Source organism: Dermochelys coriacea, chromosome 1 (genome assembly GCF_009764565.3).
Source record: "Dermochelys coriacea isolate rDerCor1 chromosome 1, rDerCor1.pri.v4, whole genome shotgun sequence".
Lineage (NCBI taxonomy): Eukaryota > Metazoa > Chordata > Testudines > Dermochelyidae > Dermochelys > Dermochelys coriacea.
Genome location: NC_050068.2, coordinates 210246610 through 210266372, shown reverse-complemented (window position 1 = coordinate 210266372; position 19763 = coordinate 210246610). Strand labels below are relative to the sequence as shown.

General features: G+C 44.9%; 1 protein-coding gene across 9 annotated transcripts in view; it reads left to right on the top strand.

The window, feature by feature from the left end:
- Positions 1 to 5640: 5640 nt before the first annotated feature.
- The window catches only part of KPNA1 (karyopherin subunit alpha 1), a 134146-nt gene continuing 120023 nt past the window's right edge, over positions 5641 to 19763 (top strand). For 2 of the 9 annotated variants that reach the window (XR_006276702.1, XM_043501029.1), the window contains exon 1: positions 5641 to 5780. The gene's annotated coding sequence lies outside the window, so the exon portion shown is untranslated. Of the gene's footprint in view, positions 5781 to 5859; positions 5877 to 19763 lie in introns of those variants that run through there. The other 7 variants (XM_038387450.2, XR_006276698.1, XR_006276699.1 and 4 more) reach the window with 7 other exon arrangements.

Genomic DNA, 19763 nt, shown 5'->3' with positions numbered 1-19763 from the left:
GGGGATCCAGAGAATCCCTGGGGGAGCCGCGTCCATGTTAATTGCTGACCTTTCCAGGTAAAGGCAAATAGATATTGGGAATTCGGGTGCAAAGGGATACTAAAAAACGCGGCACACAAATCGACTACAGTAAAACAAGTGGCCAAGTGAGGAGTTAATGTCAAAATAGTACTCGGGTCAGGAACAACTGGATGCGGGGCTATAACGTAGTCATTAATAGCGCGTAAATCCTGAACAAACCGATAAACCGGGTGCCCGTCAATTCCTGGTTTAGGTTTTCTTACCGGAAGGATGGGCGTATTACAGGGTGAACTACAAGGAACCAGAATTCCTTGTGCCAAGTAGCTGTCAATAACACGTGAGATATTCTCCTCCGCTTCCCTTGGCAAGGGATACTGCTTCACGGAAGGGGGCGGCCCATCTTTAGTTGTTAGACTCACCGGAACCGCAGATTTAAGGAGACCCACATCAGTGGAATTTGTACTCCATAAAAAATGGGGAACACTAGACAATTCAAAGGGTACACTGGGAACAGACGTAGTCAATGTCATAAGAGAGGCAACTGTCGAATCTGGAACAATCAGACGAAGCCCCTCAGGGGCATAATATATATGTGCTCCTAATTTGCCCAGCACATCTCGTCCCAGAAGGTTTGCTGGGCCCTCCGGCATTATAACAAACCTATGGGATAGCTTTAGAGAACCAAGCTTAATGGGGATAGGGTAAGATAACCGAGCCGGGCAGGGGTTTCCTTCTATACCTTGCACCCACACCTTAGTATTAGACACGGGCCCTGGCACAAACGTTATAGTGGAAAGGGTAGCTCCTGTATCTACCAAGAAAGGCACTAAACGTTCCCCAATTTGCAGGTAAATTTGTGACTGCATTCCCAGGTCCCACTCCAACTCTCCGAAAATTCCCAAAATCTCTGCCTCCAGTCACTGGGGGTCAATTTGATTCAAAGGGTTGGTGGGAGGATATCCTTGAGAAGTCTGGGAAAAACCGGACAGGCCATTGTGCACTGGCTCCTGCCAAGGGGCCCCCTTGGGCGGAGGGGACATTCCCTTTTCCAGTGTCCTGGTTGTTTGCAGTAGTTACAAGTGCCAAATTTCGTATTTACCCAATTTCCTCTGGCTCTGTTCGTCCCCGCCCCCTGCCTCTCGCCCCGCCATGCTCCCGCCAATTCTGACTCCCAACTGGGACCTGCAACGCGGCTGCCAACATACTTACGTCTTCCTTCTTTTGTTTACGCTTTCCTTAGCTTTCTCCTCGTCCCTGCCATTAAACACGAAAGTGGCCAAGCGGACTACTTCCTGGAGAGGTTTCCCTGGCCAATCAGGCACATGTTTAGAGAAATATTTTCTAATGTCTGGGGCTGCTTGATCGACATAAAAGGAAACCATCATTGGACGGTTTGTCTCTGCTTCTGGGTCGACGCCGCCGCCGTATATGCGGGCTCGTTTCGACAAGCGGGCTAGGAAGGCAGAGGGATGCTCAGTGACCTCCTGCTGACATTCACGAATTTTAGACCAATTAGCTGACTTACTACCTGCTTTACACACCGCCTCTAAGAGACCGTCCCTGCCTGCTTTAAGGAGGTCCATTTGGGCAGAAACATTAGGGTTCCAACCAGGATCAACAAGGGGCCAGGCAGTATGGACATTATCCTCTCCTGCCCAGCGCCTATTGGCATCCAAGATGGAATACTTCTAATCGGGAGTAAAAAGTGTGTCCAAAATTACCTGAACATCCCCCCAGGCAGGATTAAAAGCAGTAAACACAGATCGAATCGTTTGTAATACCTGTTCCGGATCATCACGCAGGCGAGGCATCTGCTGTTGCCATGTTATCAAGTCGCCTGGGCCAAAGGGGCGGTGCACATAGGGGGAAAACAACTTGTTCACCTCCGTCCACCGTATGGGAGACAAGAGGTTGCTGAATAAGAGGGGCTTGCAAAGCAATCGGTGGATCCGGAATGGGTCCACATAAGCAGGGAGGCTGCGACCGGGAGGATTGCGGGCATGAATCAGAAGGCTGAGAATAAGCTGGAGGAAAGGGAGAGGAAGTAGGCAGAGGATAGGGTGGGGCCAAAGACCCCTGGGACAGATAAGAAAAAGAAGAAGTAAGAGGACATCCTTTCGCACGCACATAAGCCCAATTGTCCCATACATACCAGTAATCCATCTGGGCTGGAGCCTTATCTTCCAGCCTCTTTCTCAACGCAGTCAATATTTCCACTGCAAATGACCCGTCAGGTGGCCATTGCATAGATACCTGAGGAAGGGCCTGAATTACTGGCCATTCTACTTTACATAAAACAATAGTTTTCTTCTTCTTTAACCCATGGGTGCCTGAAATATTCTTCCAATTCTCTAGAATTTCCGCCAAAGGGGTCCCCTTCTTGATACTCTGCCCAGAGCCCATAATTGGGCAACCGAGGGACACCTAATGTGCCACCTTATCGTCCGAGCGACTGTTCGTGTTTCCCCCCGTCGGAATTCTCCAAGGTAAATTCACCTTTTGCCGGCTAGAGCTGTCCGCGAGGAGGAACGCGACCTCAGTACGCCTTTCGTGACGAGCCTAAAGTCCCATCTGGGTCGCCAAAACTGTTGCGAATTATACTTGATCGGTCACGCACGGTTCAAGTTTTTAGGCTGAGGCACCAAAAACCAGGTCCAGATCTGCAGAGTTTCCAGTCTGTGTTTAATGTATTACGCTCGAGCGTGGTGCCCCCCCGCTAGTCAGGAGGGGACACCGTATACAGTTTATGCAAAGCTTATATACCATCTGACATCGCGTGCTGCCCTCGTGCATCGGCACCCTTAACCAATGAATTCCATCCTCACCCCATCCTCAGCCACTCTCTGGTGAGTGCTTTCTCGTGTTCTGAGAATGTCAACAACTTTATCATTAAAACGGAACATGCAGTTACACAACGTGCCTCGCATACCACAAAAACAGGAAGGACAACAGTTTCAAGGCCTGAAACGATTCCCCAAATGTGCTGCGGTCTGTGCTGAACAGTTTCAAGGCCCGAAACGATTCCCCAAATGTGCTGCGGTCTGTGCTGCACAGACAGTGGCTGGCGCCAAAAGGTGCCAGCTCTGCACATATTAGCTTTTCCCTCAACATAACCAAGGATGGTGGAAGCCAGAATGTGACTGGAGTGCTGCTAGCAAGTGCAGATATACACAGACATACAGGGTGTTACCTGCATGCTTTCAGGCTGTTTATGAGTGATCCAGGTTGTGAGCTACAACAGCAAAGCATTGTGAGGCACCCCAGATTGAAGGACAGGTAGTGACACAATCCCTCATTAGCCTGGATTGCATCACAGAATGTGACAGTGGTTTATGGTCAATTTCAGACAACACAGGGCTCCTATAAATAAATAACAGAAACTTTTTACACCCATGCACTAAAGCCAAAGCCGCCTCCTATATTTGAGTGTATTGATGGTCAGTTTTAGCACGGTGATGCGTAAGCCACTGGTTTCCAGTAGTGACCATATATTTGTAAGATGACTGCACCAATACTCTCCTTAGTGTCATCCATGGACAACTTCATCCATGGAGAGGAAGGTGATCAGGAACAGTCAACATGGATTCATCAAGGGCAAGTCTGATTGCCTTCTGTGATGAGATAACTAGCTCTGTGTATATGGGGAAAGCGGTGGATATGCTATATCTTGACTTTAGCAAAGCTTCTGATATGGTTTCCCACAGTATTCTTGCCAGCAAGTTAAAAAGGTATGGATTGGATGACTGGACTATAAGGTGCATAGAAAGCTGGCTAGATTGTCGGGCCCAACGGGTAGTGATCAATGGCTCGATGTCTAATTTGCAGCTGGTATCAAGTGGAGTGCCCAAGGGGTTGGTCCTGGGGCCCATTTTGTTCAACATCTTCATTAATGATCTGGATGATGGGATGGATTGCATCCTCAGCAAGTTCGCGGAGGACACTAAGCTAGAAGGAGAGGAGATACACTGGAGGGTAGAAATAGGGTCCAGAGTGACCTAGACAAATTGGGGGATTGGGCCAAAAGAAATCTGATGAGGATCAACAAGGACAAGTGCAGAGTCCTGCACTTGGGACAGAAGAATCCCATGCACCGCTACAGACTAGAGACCGAATGGCTAGGCAGCAGTTCTGCAGAAAAGGACCTGGGGATTACAGTGGATGAGAAGCTGGATATGAGTCAACAGTGTGCCCTTGTTGCCAAGAAGGCTAATGGCATATTGGGCTGCATTAGTAGGACTATTGCCAGAGGATCAAGGGAAGTGATTATTCCCCTCTATTTTGCACTGGTGAGGCCACATCTGGAGTATCGAGTCCAGGTTTAGCCTCTCCCCCCCACTACAGAAAGGATGTGGACAAATTGGAGAGAATCCAGCGGAGGGCAACAAAAATGATTGGGGGCTGGGACACTTGACTTGTGAGGAAAGGCGGAGGGAACTGGGCTTATTTAGTCTGCAGAACAGAAGAGTGAGAGAGAATTTGATAGCAGCCTTCAACCACCTGAAGGGGGGGTTCCAAAGAGGATGGAGCTAGGCTGTTTTTGGTGGTGGTAGATGATAGAACAAGGAGCAGTGGTCTCAAGTTGCAGTGGGTGAGGTCTAGGTTGGATATTAGGAAAAACTATTTCACTAGGACAGTGGTGAAGCACTGGAATGGGTTACCTAGGGAGGTGGTGGAATCTCCATCCTTGGAGGTTTTTAAGGCCCGTCTTGACAAAGCCCTGGCAGGGATGATTTAGTTGGGGTTGGTCCTGCTTTGAGCAGGGGGTTGGACTAGATGACCTCCTGAGATCTCTTGCAACTCTATTCTTTTATGATTCTAAGCCGTCCGGTCTAGACTGTAGTTTGTGGAGGATGGGGCTGTGCCGACACTTTGGGCATAATAAAGGAGGAAAATACTGCAAGAAAAAAGATTATGCAGGTATGCGGAACTCAAAGTTGGGGTGCAGCAAAAAGAGCACAGGGAGCTGCACTCCCTATGGCAAATAACATAAGCCAAGACAATGCCCTTCATATAGGAACAGATGCAAAAAACTTATGGGTTACATTTCTATTGGGGAGTTTGCACACCGCAGCACAGCACACATGGCCTAGACAAAGAGTCTGACCATAGCACCACTAGCTCAGAAGTCTTCATAAAAGCAATAGGCAGCTCTTCAGCAGATGATGTAGAAGCTGAAAGAAATTGAGGCATTTATTGAGTTTAAGTTGGGCATAGGTGCCGGTCAACATGGTGCCAGAAACTGAAAAAACGCTACAGCTAGTACATGTAAATGGGTGGAAGTCAGGGCTTACTGTGGTGAGCTTATCCCCACTAATGAGAGTATTTGAATTAAGTGTATGGGTAAATAACAAATTAGAAGAGATACAATTGTAGTGCCAGGGAAAGCAGCAACCATTATTAGAATACCAGCACGTGAAGCACTTGGCTTCCACTAGAGCAAGGGCGTGTAAACTACAGGCCGCAGGCGCGTTGCATTCTGGGAAGCTAGTTGTCTGGGCCCGGACATTCCGTGCGGCCGCCTTCTGTGGCTCTCGCGGGGTGGGGTTGGCTGGGACTCCCCACCCGGAAAGACTCTATCCCCCAGGGGGCCGTGCGGCGGGGCCGGAAACTACGCGTCGGGAGGACAGGACAGGAGAGGACACGACACCCGCGCGCAGCCGCAGTGAACGCTGCTGCGGCCAGCTCGGGGCGGCGGGAGGGAGGGGCGCCCGCGCGCCTCGGGCCCGAAAGGAGAGACCGCGGGCTGGGCCGGGCAGAAGGTACTGGAGCGGGCAGGGCGTTGGTCCGGAGCGGGGACCCGGCGTCGTGGTTGCGACCCGCTGGCGGGGCGGGGCTGGACCGGCCCGGCCCGGCCCGGCCCGGAACGGGGGAGCGAGGGGACCCCGGGGCGGGGCAGCCGTTGAGTGAGGCAGGGAAGAGCCAGGGAGCGGGGCCTGTCTTGCGGGGCGTGCGGCGGGCAGGTTGGGGCAGGGGCCCTGGAGCAATTTGTGTAGGGGGAGGGGGGGGCTGAGAGCTTTTGAATCAAACAGTAAACCCTGCATAGGATGGGACCCACTGCGCCCCCGGGACCCCTAGTTCCAGCACCTATGGGCTGGCGGGGGGGGGTGATAAAGGGAATGACTCCACCCAGTGTTGCAATGGGGTCATGCTGTGATGGCCCCTAGGGAACCAGCCGCTAAAGACTGGGTAGGCTGTGGGTGCTTAACTTATGCCCCTTTCAGGTACAGCGTGCGCTAGTAGTGGGTTCTGTCAGGTGGGATGTGTGTATGGTGCCATAATAAATGGGGGAGATCTGACATTGTTGGGTAGACAATAGTTGAGGTTGCAGCAATATTCTATGGTAAAGTTTGTGTTTAGCTGCCATATAACTTTGGCTTGCGAAACTATTAAGGACATAACATTGCCAGATTTATATCTAAGTTTGATGAGAAGACTTTTGCTAAATTTGAAGAACGTTGCTTTTAACTACTTTTCAGTTACGGGCCATTAGATGTTTTTACCGTAGGATTGGATACTGAAAGATGGGTTTCAATTCCTTGCTGCCATTTAATTCCAGAATTCCAGTTTTTCACTTTCAGATTATTTAGTTTAACTTTGAAAAGCTGAATCATTTTGGTGAAAGTGAAGGAAATTGACTAAATGCTTTTTCAAATTAAAACTTGCAATTTTTTTTTTAAATGGAATATGTAAAAAAAAAAATGGTTTGGTCCATATATCTGGTGACATGTTCAAACTCTTTCTAGATTGGTAAGGAAAAATAGTCACCATAACTGTCTCACGTTAGTGTGGTTTTCAGGATCTCGCACACATCCGATGAAGTGAGCTGTAGCTCACGAAAGCTTATGCTCAGATAAATTTGTTAGTTTCTAAGGTGCCATCAGTACTCTTTTTTTTTTTTTTTTTTTTTTTTTTGCGAATACAGACTAACACGGCTGCTACTCTGACACCTAGCAAAGGAGCCCACCACGTTCATAATTTACATTTCAAAGTTAAGTTTGAGTTTCTATTTCAGAGCTCACCATAAAGACAAGGTTGCATGGAGAATATTAAGTACAACCGATAGAGTGCATTGAATGAATGCAGGAACTCTAAGATGAAAAGATAAGTGTATGCCATAGAATGGAAATATTTGGCTCAATATTCTGCAGATTTCACAGCTGGTACAGGAGGATTGGGATCAATAGTCTCCCTTACTTTCTTTGCTCAAACTTCAGTTTCCTGGCAACTTTCATAATGAGCAGCATTTCTCTTGCTTTGGTCATTATTGTTAATAATGCGAAGCACCTTTGGAAGTTAGACAATGGGAGGATGCAGTAGCAGGACCCATAATACCATTGAAGAAGGCACGAGTTGAGTATCTCCTGAGAGGTGGCTATCTTAATTCTTGCCTTATCTTTTCACAAAGATTCAGCAATAGTTTATTTCCTAGTGGAAAGCAACAGCTGTCTCTGGGGATTAAGGAGAGCATCTGTTTTCTATTTATTTAGACTTCCTAACAATTGTTTTTCTTTTACCAACCCTGTTTAATATTAAGTGCCTTTTCTTTCCACTAACTATCTACATGTCTTCCATTTGTATTTTGTTGTTACTGCTCTCATTGTAGATGTATTCATGCTCAACCATGCATACTAATTGGTGTCTGCTACAGACCACCAAATCACAGTAGAGAACCAGGATAACCGCCTCCTTATGTACCTATCTGTAATGTGCAGGAAATAAAAACTGTCTGATTATGGGGGTCTTGAATTTGAGTGGCATATGGTGGAGTCTCATGCTGCCAGTACTAGCATATCCTTGGAGTTTCTAAACATTATAGATGACAATTTCCTAACTCCAAAAAGTGTTGCAGTCAACAGCGGGGAATTCTTTATTAGACCTTGTCTTAACGGATAAAGAGGAACTGATCACAGGACTAAAAATTGTTGTTAGCTTAGGTACAAATGATCCTGACTTGAACACATTTATAATGCCCAAGCAGAATGAAGTACCAGAGTTGGTGCTTTAATAGGGCCAATTTCAGGAAGCTGAGAACAAATATGAGCCAAATCAGCTGGGAGGAAGAACTTAATCAGAAACATTTAAATGATAATTGGAAATCATTTAAGAACATCTTACTAGATGCCCCAAAAAATACAATCCCACAATTGAGGAAGGCTGTGCTGGTTAAAAAACCAATCTGGTATAAAATGGAAGTGAAGGCCATAATACAAAAATTTATATATAACAAATGGAAGACAGGGGAAGCTGATAGTAATGAATATAATGGATAGTTATGAATTGTAGAAAATTGACAAGGGATGCAAGAAGAAACCTATGGTCAGCAGAGTTAAGGACAATAAGGAGTATTTAAAATATATTAGGAACAAAAACTATCGTGAGGATGGTGTTGGTCCCTTACTAGATGGAAAAGGTGGAATTATCAGTAGTAATGTGGAAAAGGCAGAAGTGCTCAATAAAAATTTGTTCTATATTTGGGGAAAAACAGAAGATATCATTACCATCTGATGAGACTATAACACTTTCCATTCCACTAGTATCTTTGGAGGGTGTTAAAGTTACATATTTTTAAATCAGAGGGTCCAAAAGTTTTAAAAGAGCTGGGTGAGGAGCTTGCTGGACTGTTAATGTTAATTTTCATAAGAACATAAGAATGGCCATACTGGGTCAGAACAGTGGTCCATCTAGCCTAGTATCCTGTCTTTTGACGGTGGCTGGTGCCAGATGATTTAGAGGGAAAGAACAGAACAGAGTAGTTCTTGACTGATCTATCCCCTGTTGTCTAGTCCCAGCTTCTGGCAGCCAGAGGTTTAGGGACACGCGGAGCATAGGGTTGAGTCCCTGACCATCTTGGCTAATAGCCATTGACTGACCTATCCTACAGGAACTTATCTAATTCTTTTTTCAACTCAGTTATAGTTTTGACCCTCACGCCATCCCCTGGCAATGAGTTACACAGATTGACTCTGCAGTGTGTGAAGAAGTACTTCCTTTTGTTTGTTTTAAACCTGCTGTCTAATAATTTAATTGGATGACCCCTGGTTCTTGTGTTATGAGAGGTGGTAAATAATACTTCCCTGTTCACTTTCTCCACAACACTCATGGTTTTATAGACCTCTATTATATCTGCCCTTAGTTTCCTCTTTTCTAAGCTGAATAGTCCCAGGCTTTTTAATATCTCAGATGGAAGCTGTTCCATGCCACTAATCCTTTTTGTTGCCCTTCTCTGTACTTTTCCCCATTCTTTTATTTTTTTATATATAAAGTTTTTTTTTTTTTTTTTTTTTTGAGATGGGGTGACCAGAACTGCATGCAGTATTCAAGGTGTGGGTGTATGATGGATATATATAGTAGCACTATGGTATTTTCTGTCGTCTTATCTATCCCTTTCCTGATGCTCCCTGGCATTCTGCTAGCTTTGACCTTCGCTGTCCATGGAGCAGATATTTTGGAGAACTCTGCACAATGATTCCAAGATCTGTGTTGAGCGGTAACAGCTAGTTTAGACCCCATCGTTTTGTGTGTATGGTTGGGATTATGTTTTCCAATATGCATTACTTATCCAGTATACATTACAGCAGGGATGGGCAAACTTTTTGGCCCGAGGGCCACAGCGGGGTTGCAAAATGGTATGGAGGGCTGGGTAGGGAAGATTGTGCCTCCTCAAACAGCCTGGCCCTGGCCCCCGCCCCCTATCAGCCCCGTCCCACTTCTCTCCCCCTGACTGCCCCCCTCAGAACCCCTGACCCATCCAACCCCCCTGCTCCTTATCCCCTGACCACCCCCTCCCAGGACCCCCATCCCTAACTGCACCCCGAGACCCCACCCCCTATCCAACCCCCCCTGACTGCCCCAACCCTGATCCACACCCCTGCCCCGACAGACCCCCCTGGGACCCCATACCCAACCCCCCCCACTCCTTGTCCCCCGACCGCCCCCTCCTGGGACCCCCATCCCTAACTGCCCCCCAGGAACCCACCCCCATCCAACCTCCCCCGCTTCCTGTTCCCCCCCCCACCCCCTCCTGGACACCCCAACCCCCTGGGACTCCACCCCCTATCCAACCCTCCCGTCTCCTGACAGCCCCCATCCCAAACCTCCGCCCCCTGACTGCTACCTGGGACTTCCTGCCCCTTATCCAACCTCCCCACCCTGCTCAGAGCAGCTGGACAGGCTTATTGGAAAGCCTGGGAGGGGGACAGGTGCAAGCCACGCTGCCTGCGCGGCGACGTGGCTGCAGGGGAGGGGAGACAGCAGGGGAGGGGCCGGGGGCTAGCCTCCATAGCCGGGAACTCAGGGGCCTGGCAGGACGGTCCCATGGGCCATAGTTTGCCCACCTCTGCATTACACTGAATTTCATATGCCATTTTGTTGTCCAGTCATCCGGTTGAGCGAGATCTCTTTGTAACTCTTTGGAGTCAGATTTGGACTTGACTATCTTGAGTAACTTTGTATTATCTGCATATTTTGCTACCTCATTGTTCACCCACTTTTCCAGGTCATTTATGAATACGTTGAACAGCACGAGACCCAGTACAGATCCTTAGGGGATAGTAAGTCTTGAAGCATTGGGGAAGTTCCAGAAGACTGAAAGAAAGCTAATGTTGTGCCAGTTTTAAAAAAAGGGTAAATGGAATGAGCCAGGTAATTATAGGTCTATCAGCCTGATATCATTCCCATGCAAGATAATGGAGCAGCTGATAAGGGACTCAATTAGTAAAGAATAAAAGGAGGGTAATATAGATAATGCAAACAAACATGAGTTTATGGAAAATAGTTTGACATCATCCAGCTTGATATCTTTGTTTTTGGTTGCTGAAAATAATAGCATTGAGGTAATAGACTTCTGTATGGCGTTTGACTTGGTACCATGTGACATTTTGATTAAAAAAAAAACTAGATTGATATAAAATTAACATGGCACACATTAAATGGATTGAAAACTGGCTAACTAATAGGTCTCAAAATATAATTATAAACAGGGAATGGTCATCAAGCAGTTGTATTTCCGGTGGGATCCTGCAGGCTCTGTTCTTGGCCCTATGCTATTTAACGTTTTTTATCAATGACCTGGAAGAAAACATAAAATCATACTGATAGTTTGTAGATGACACACAAATTGGGGGAGGGGTAAATAATGAAGGGGACAGGTTACTGATTCAGAGTGATCTGGATTGCATGGTGTACTGGGTGCAAGCAAAAATATGTTTGAATATGGCTAAAATGTAAATGTATATACCTAGGAACAAAGAATGTAGGCTGTACTTACAGGATTGGGGAACATTATCCTGGGAATCAGTGACTCTGAAAAAGGTTTTGGTTGATAATCAGCTGAACATGAGCTCCCAGTGAGACACTGGTCAAAAGAGCTAATGTGATCCTAGACTGCTCAAATAGGGAAATCTCAAGTATGAGTACAGAGGTTATTTTACTTCTATATTTGACATTCAAGAAACAGTGCTGGAATACTGTGTCCAGTTCTGTTGTCAACATTTCAAGAAGGATGTTGATAAATTGGAGAGGGTTCAGCGAAGTGACCCGAGAATGATTAAAGGATTAGAAAATGTCTTATAGTGATAGACTAAAGGAGCTCAAATCTATTTAGCTTAATAAAGAGAGGGATAAGGGGTGACTTGATTACTTTCTATAAGAACCTGCATGAGTAACAAATATTTAATTATGAGCAAAATTTCTCGACACTTTAAATGACTGCTTCTTGGAGCAGCTGGTACAGGAACCCACAAGGGGAGAGGCAATTCTCGATCTAGTCCTCAGTGGAGCGCAGGATCTGGTCCAAAAGGTAACTATAACAGGACCGCTTGGAAATAGTGACCATAATATAATAACATTTACCATTCCTGTGGTGGGAAGAACACCTCAGCAGCCCAACACTGTGGCATTTAATTTCAGAAAGAGGAACTATGCAAAAATGAGGAGGTTAGTTAAACAGAAATTAAAAGGTACAGTGACGAGAGTGAAATTCCTGCAAGCTCCCTGGACACTTTTCAAAGACAACATAATAGAGGCCCAACTTAAATGTATGCCCTAAATTAAATAACACGGAAAAAGAACTAAAAAAGAACTACTGTGGCTTAACAACCATGTAAAAGAAGCAGTGAGAGATAAAAAGGCATCTTTTAAAAAGTGAAAGTCAAATTCTAGTGAGGTAAGTAGAAAGGAGCATAAACACTGCCAAATTAAGTGTAAAAATGTAATAAGAAAAGCCAAAAAGGAGTTTGAAGAACAGATACCTTCTGAGTTTTTGGCTAATAAAAAAATGTTTTTTAAATACATCAGAAGCAGGAAGCCTGCTAAACAACCAGTGGGGCCCCTAGATGATCGAGATACAAAAGAAGCACTTAAAGACAATAAAGTCATTGCAGAGAAACTAAATGAATTATTTGCTTCAGTGTTCGCAGCTGAGGATGTTAGGGAGATTCCCAAATCTGAGCTGTCTATTGTAGGTGACAAATCTGAGGAATTGTCACAGATTGAAGTGTCACTAGAGGAGGTTTTGGAATTAATTGAGAAACTTAACAGTAACAAGTCACCGGGACCAGACGGCATTCACCCAAGAGTTTTGAAAGAACTCAAATGTGAAATTGCGGAACTGTTATCTATGGTTTGTAACCTATCCTTTAAATCAGCTTCTATACCCAATGACTGGAAGATAGCTAATGTAACGCCAATATTTAAAAAGGGCTCTAGAGGTGACCTGGCAATTACAGACCGGTAAGTCTAACGTCGGTACCGGACAAATTAGTTGAAACAATAGTAAAAACATAAATTGTTGCGCAAAAGTCAACATGGTTTCTGTAAAGGGAAATCATGTCTTACTAATCTATTAGAGTTCTTTGAAGGGGTCAACAAACATGTTGACAAGGGGGATCCAGTGGACATAGTGTATTTAGATTTCCCAAAAACCTTTGACAAGGTCCCTCACCAAAGGCTCTTACGTATATTAAGTGTCATGGGTTAGAGGGAAGATCCTTTCATGGATTGAGACTGGTTAAAAGACAGGGAACAAAGGATAGGAATAAATGGTAAATTTTCAGAATGGAGAGGGGTAACTAGTGGTGTTTCCCAAGGGTCAGTCCTAGGACCAATCCTATTTAACTTATTCATAAATGATCTGGAGAAAAGAGTGAACAGTGAGGTGGCAAAGTTTGCAGATGATACTAAACTGCTCAAGATAGTTAACACCAAAGCAGACTGTGAAGAACTTCAAAAAGATCTCACAAAACTAAGTGATTGGGCAACAAAATGACAAAGGAAATTTAATGTGGATAATGTAAAGTAATGCACATTGGAAAAAATAACCCCAACGATACATACAATATGATGGGGGTTAACTTAGCTACAACTAGTCAGGAAAGAGATCTTGGAGTCATCATGGATAGTTCTCTGAAGACGTTCATGCAGTGCGCAGCAGTAGTCAAAAAAGCAACCAGGATGTTAGGAATCATTAAAGTGATAGAGAATAAAACGGAGAATATCTTATTGCCCTTCTATAAATCCATGGTACGCCCACATCTTGAATACTGCATACAGATGTGGTTCTCATCTCAAAAAAGATATACTGGCTTAGAAAAGGTTCAGAGAGGGCAACTAAAATGATGAGGGTTTTGGAATGGTCCCATACGAGGAGAGATTAAAGAAGCTAGGACTTTTCATCTTGGGGGAAAAAAGGAGACTAAGGAGGGATATGATAGAGGTATATAAAATCATGAGTGGTGTGGAGAAAGTGAATAAGGAAAAGTTATTGACTTGTTCCCATAATATAAGATCATGGGGCCACCAAATGAAATTAATGGGCAGCAGGTTTAAAACAAGTAAAAGGAAGTTGTTCTTCACACAGCGCACAGTCAACCTGTGGAACTCCTTGCCTATGAGATTGTGAAGGCTAGGATTATAACAGGGTTTAAAAGAGAACTAATAAATTCATGGAGGTTAAGTCCATTAATGGCTATTAGCCAGGATGAGTAAGGAATGGTGTCCCTAGCTTCTGTTTGTCAGAGGGTGGAAATGGATGGCAGGAGAGAGATCACTTGATCATTACCTGTAAGGTTTACTCCCTCTGGGGCACCTGGCATTGACCACTGTCAGCAGACAGGATACTGGGCTGGATGGACCTTTGGTCTGACCCAGTATGGCCATTCTTATGGCTCTTCAGTCTAGCAGAGAAAGGTAAACAGCATCAGGTATAACAGGCTGGAAGTTGAAGTTAGACCAATTCAGACAGGGAATAAGGCATACGTTAACAGCGAAGGTAATTAGCCATTGGAACAATTTTCCAAAGGTTGTGGTAGATTCTCCATCAGTAACAACTTTCAAATCAAGATTGGGTGTTCTTCTAAAAGCTCTGTTCTATGAATGATTTTTAGGAAGTCCTATTGCTTTTAGAAAGGGAGTACTTGTGGCACCGTAGAGACTAACAAATTTATTAGAGCATAAGCTTTCGTGACCTACAGCTCACTTCATCGGATGCATCCGATGAAGTGAGCTGTAGCTCACGAAAGCTTATGCTCTAATAAATTTGTTAGTCTCTAAGGTGCCACAAGTACTCCTTTTCTTTTTGTGAATACAGACTAACACGGCTGCTACTCTGAAACCTACTGCTTTTGTTATACAAGAGGTAAGACTAGATGATTACAGTGGTCCCTTCTGGCCTTAGAATCTTTGAGCTCTGTTGTTTTTCCTTAGATAACTGAGGGATTGTCTACACTGGCCCACTGTTCAGACTGTTTGGGGTGTGAATTATAGAATCATAGAATATCAGTGTTGGAAGGGACCTCAGGAAATCATCTAGTCCAACCCCCTGCTCAAAGCGATGCACATCAAACTGGCGGCGCACAGCAAACTGCTGCACTGTAACTTCCCTGGGTGGAAGCTGCAGGTATGAACAAAAAGGTTCCTAGTTTGTGTTAATGTAGTCCTTGGTAAAAAGCTTAGTTAACACAGAGATAAGGATGCCTGGTGGTAGCTCATGCCCTTCCAGAATGTCAAGTTCAGCAAAACTCAGACTCCTGAAAACCAGGAAATACAGAGTGAAGGTAAAAGCCCATACAGTCTTAACTCTCTCTTCTTTGAGTGATGCCCCACAATGCCCATATCACACACTCTGGCATTCTGCCTTTTCACTGAAATGGACAGGTGCCACCTGTATTATGTCTGTGCACAAACACTAAGCCTACTTCTCCCACAGAATACCACACTTGTAAAATTTAATAACCACTTCATACCCTTTATGACTTCTTCATATTTGCACCCAGGTTACCACTTAGCCCTTTGCTGTCCCCTGCTCATCTTTAAATCCACAGACTTCTCTCATATCATACCTCTCTACTGACAATACCCATTTCAAGATGACTCCAATGCACTGCTACTGACACAACCCACACAATTCCATATTGAAATTACCCAGACTGGAACCTCAAGGTATACAAGCACTTCTTTCTTTTGATAACATGCGGGGGGGCGGGGGCGGGGAGGGAGAGCCTTGGACCCAGATTTCCTCATGACACAATCACAGCTCTTCCAAGCTGCTTCAACTTACTTCTCCATCATTCAATACAGCTACACTTAACACAATGAATGTAGCTGGAATGCATGCAGATAGTTCCGAGTGGATATTGGCAGCTCCAGGATGGGCAAGTTACGATTGTGTGGGTGTTTACTTTAACACTGTATTTCCTGTTTTTTCAGAAGTCTGTTATGCTGAATTTGGTGTTCTGAAAGGACATGCACTATCACTGGGCAACCTTATCTCTGCATTAATGAAACTTTTTCTATTTAATGTAAATAGCTAAGCCCTCAACTAGGATACTGTTGGAAGTTCTAGTTGCCCCAGCTGTGAAAGATGTAACAGAAATAGAAGTGGGTCCAGAGACAGATGAGTAGTGACTGACAAGATTGAGACTGGTTAGAAGGAAGGCTAGTTAAAAGGAATATGATAAAGGAATATAAAATTGTGTGTCCATGTTTACCCTTTGTCAAAATACAAGAAAAAGGTGGAATTCAATGGAATTGAAAAGCAACACATTTAAAATTCAGAGAAAGGGAAATACTTCTTTACATAATTAATAATATATTTATAGAACTTGGAGTCACAAGAGAGGGAGACCAAGATTCAAACAATAGGATTAGACACTTATTCAGAATAAGATTGTCATGGAAGTCATGGATTCCGTGACTTTCAGAGACGTCCGTGACATTTTCTGCTTCAGCCTTGAGGTGTCGGGACTGGAGCTGTCAGCCATCAGGGACCCTGGAGCTGTCTGGTGGTGGTGGTGAGGGCTTGAGGCATGGTGCGAGTGCTGACCCCCTTCTTTCCTCCCCCCCCCCCCGCTCTCTTCCCCAGCTCAGGCTTCTGTCATCCCTTGTCAGCCCCTTTCCCCCCTTATTTTAGTAAAAGTCAGGTCATGGTTTCCATGAATTTTTGTTTGTGATTTTTACCTAAAAGTAACTGTGACAAAGTCTTAGCTTTAGCATTTATAGGGAAATTTATACAGATAAATATAAACAATGTTTTTAAGTAAGCCCTGAATGCAAGGAGATTTTGCTGACTTCTAACTGCTAAGAGTTCTTCTGTGAGCAGGTTATTTTATAATTTTCCCTTTCCTCTGAAACACCTGGTACTGGCCAGTACCAGAGACAAGATATTGACTAGGTGGACCCCTGGTGAGTCCTGATATTGGAATTCCTATGTTCCTGTTATCAAACACTGGTTAGGTGTTTCAGTCAACAGTCAGTGCTACTCCTTTTAGTGGCTTATTGCTACATCAGTGAATATACTTCCTGCATTTTTTTTTCCATTTAGAAAAGCTCAGCCTGAAGCTGAGACACTGGCTGTAGCTGGTGGAGTAAGCAGGCTGTAGCTGGGTATGGATACACAATGCATCACTTCTGAAACAGCTTCTTGTCAATGCATAAAACCTTTCTAATTCAAGAGATTGGAGCTTCCCAGATTCATGAATTCCAGGGCCAGAAGGGACCATTGTGGTCATATAGTCTGACCTGTATAACACAGGCGATGGAACTTCTCCAAAATAATTCCTAGAGCGTATCTTTCATATTTAGAAATTGCCAGCAATGGAGAATCCACCATGACACTTTGTGAATTGTTCCAATTACTTGTAATTACTCTCACTGTTAAATATTTAAGCCCTCTTATTTTTCAGTGTATTTCTGAATTTGTCTAGCTTTAACTTCTAGCTTTAACACTTGGATTGTGTTCTACTGTTCTTTGCTAGGAAGGCAGCATATCATCCCATTGTCCACCTCTCTGTTGCAGAATGTTCTTTCAATTCTTCTGAGTATTGAATCTTCAACAAGGATTTTCTGTCTTCCTTGGATAGTTGGAGAACTCTTTGTGGGCAAGCTTGATTTTCTTACAAATTGGGCTGAACTGCCATCCATGTATGTGCCCTGTACATTCCTCCGTTCCCTTGGACCTGCTGGATCTTGAGAGGTATCTTCCAGAGTTTCCACATTGAATACCTGGTACTGATTTGAAACAAACTTCTAGATGTGTGGAATTCCTTCTAGTCCTCTTCTTTAGGGTAGCCACAGCTTGTCCATCGTCTTCTGTCTCCAACTGGGTAGAAAGGTGCTGTGACTTCCTGCCTCTGGTGGTTACAAACCACCAGGCTCTCTGATTTCTGGGTGGTCAGCTCCATTCTTCCTTGAACTGTGGGTACTGGTTTTTCCCCAACCTGGCTGTCGTAGGAACTCCTCAGGTTGATTCTCAGTAGCATGTCAACTTGCCCCTCCAATCCAAGAATCTTGGCCTCCAGCACATCCACCAGCTTGCAATTCAGACATACGAAATCCTTTCCGTCTTCAGGCAGGAAAGAAAACATGGCTCATCCATTGCAGGTTACCCCCACTGGTCTTTTTGATATCACACACAGTGCTGAACCTGGAAGGAAATTACCACTCATCAAGTACCACTGCTTTCAAGCACAGAGTCTGCTGCTGCACCCTCTGAAACTCCTATTAGCTGCCTCTGTTCACAACTTTCTCCATGCCTCTACCTACATGTATGCTGGTAACAGATACCTTCATGCAGAAATGGAGTGATGCATCTTTTTCCACTAAAAAATCAAGAGGGTTGGTCTCCCCAAAAGGCCTGCCTACGCAAACATTTTAGAGCTCAGAACCATATGCCTGGTGTGCAGGGCTTTCCTACGCTTTCTTGATGTCTCGACACTGAAGTTACTGACAGACAACATCACAGTGATACACTACATCAGCAGGTGGGAGCAAGATCTTTTCCCATCTGCAAAGAAGCCATACATCAGTGGGAGTGGTGCATCTGACATCTCATCACACCAGTAGTTTGCCACCTTTCCACTTTCCTGTCTACCCTAGAAGATTACATCAAGAAGGATTTTTCCAAAAACCACATGGGGTCTCTCAAAGACTCAGTTTTGCAGCGGTTCTTTTATGTGTAGGGACTACCAAAAGTAGAACTTCTTGCACATGTCACAACAACTATCAGACATTCTGCTCTAGAGGGGGCACAGTGCCAGGTTCCCTGATGGACACAGTCCTTATCCCATGGACATTAATTAATGTATGCCTATCCACTTATATCTTGCTACCCAGAGTACTAAGGGAACTGAGACAAGATACAGGTTGCATGATCATGGTTTGACATTCAGATCAGCTGAATCTCAGTGCAACCATTGACCACCTTACCCATTCTATCTGACACAGTCTCCCAGATCCTGCACCTGACATCCTGGATTGTATGAATCCCACTCAGAGAGTTATTAGCTGAGGTTCAGAACATTCTCCTCCAAACAGGAAACCTTTGATCAAACTTATCTACAGAGCTAAATGGAGAGGTAGTTCACTATCTGGACATTTCAGCCCATTTTCTCCACTGGCAGCATCAGTCTCGGCAGTTATAGCCAATATTTTCTAGCCCCTGAAGCAGTGGGGATTTTCTGTCAGTTCAATAAGAGTCCACCTGGCAGCAGTATCTGCAAATCACCCTCTTATTCAGGGCCAAACTGTTTTTTGTTTTTTGTTTTTTTTTTAACCTTCCAGTGGCAAAATTCATGAAGGGACCCTCTCCCCCAATTAGGGAGCCCCTTTGTTTCTGGGACCTTAATATAATTCTAGTTGGATTGATGGAACTTCTGGGAGCTCTTGCTCCCTTAATCACTTGTTAATTAAAAACATTTTTTTGTTAGCCATTAAATCAACTAGGAGAGTGTAATGGATTTACAGAGGCACTGTGTCCTGGCAGTCAGGCCTACTGGTTGGAGCAGATATCGAAGTTGGATATAGGGTCCGGACTGGGCCAAGGGTGGCACTTGAATTGAGATCTGGTGTCAGAGCTGATCAGAATCTGTAGACAAACCAGAATCAGTACACAGCTGGAGTCTAGGTGTAAGCCAGGGGTCAAAGCTTGGTGGTCAGAGTTTAGGGGTCAAGCCATGTCACTAGAGTCCAGACACAGGCCAAAGGTTGAAGCTGGGTAGTCTGAGGGTCCGGGGAGGGTCAGGAAGTGGAAGCAAGGCTGGAGCTTGTCAGTAACAGGACTGGAGCGAGGTTAGAGTAGGGCAAGGACAAGACTGGAACAGGGCTCAGGCAAGGCTGGGACAGGAACAGGAATGGGATCAAGAGCAGGCTGGGAGTCTTGAGAGTCTGATATGTTGCAAGGAGGGTTCAGCGAGGTAGTGCTGTTACACAGACTGATCTGCAGCTCTGGCAGGATTGGCGGGAGATACCTG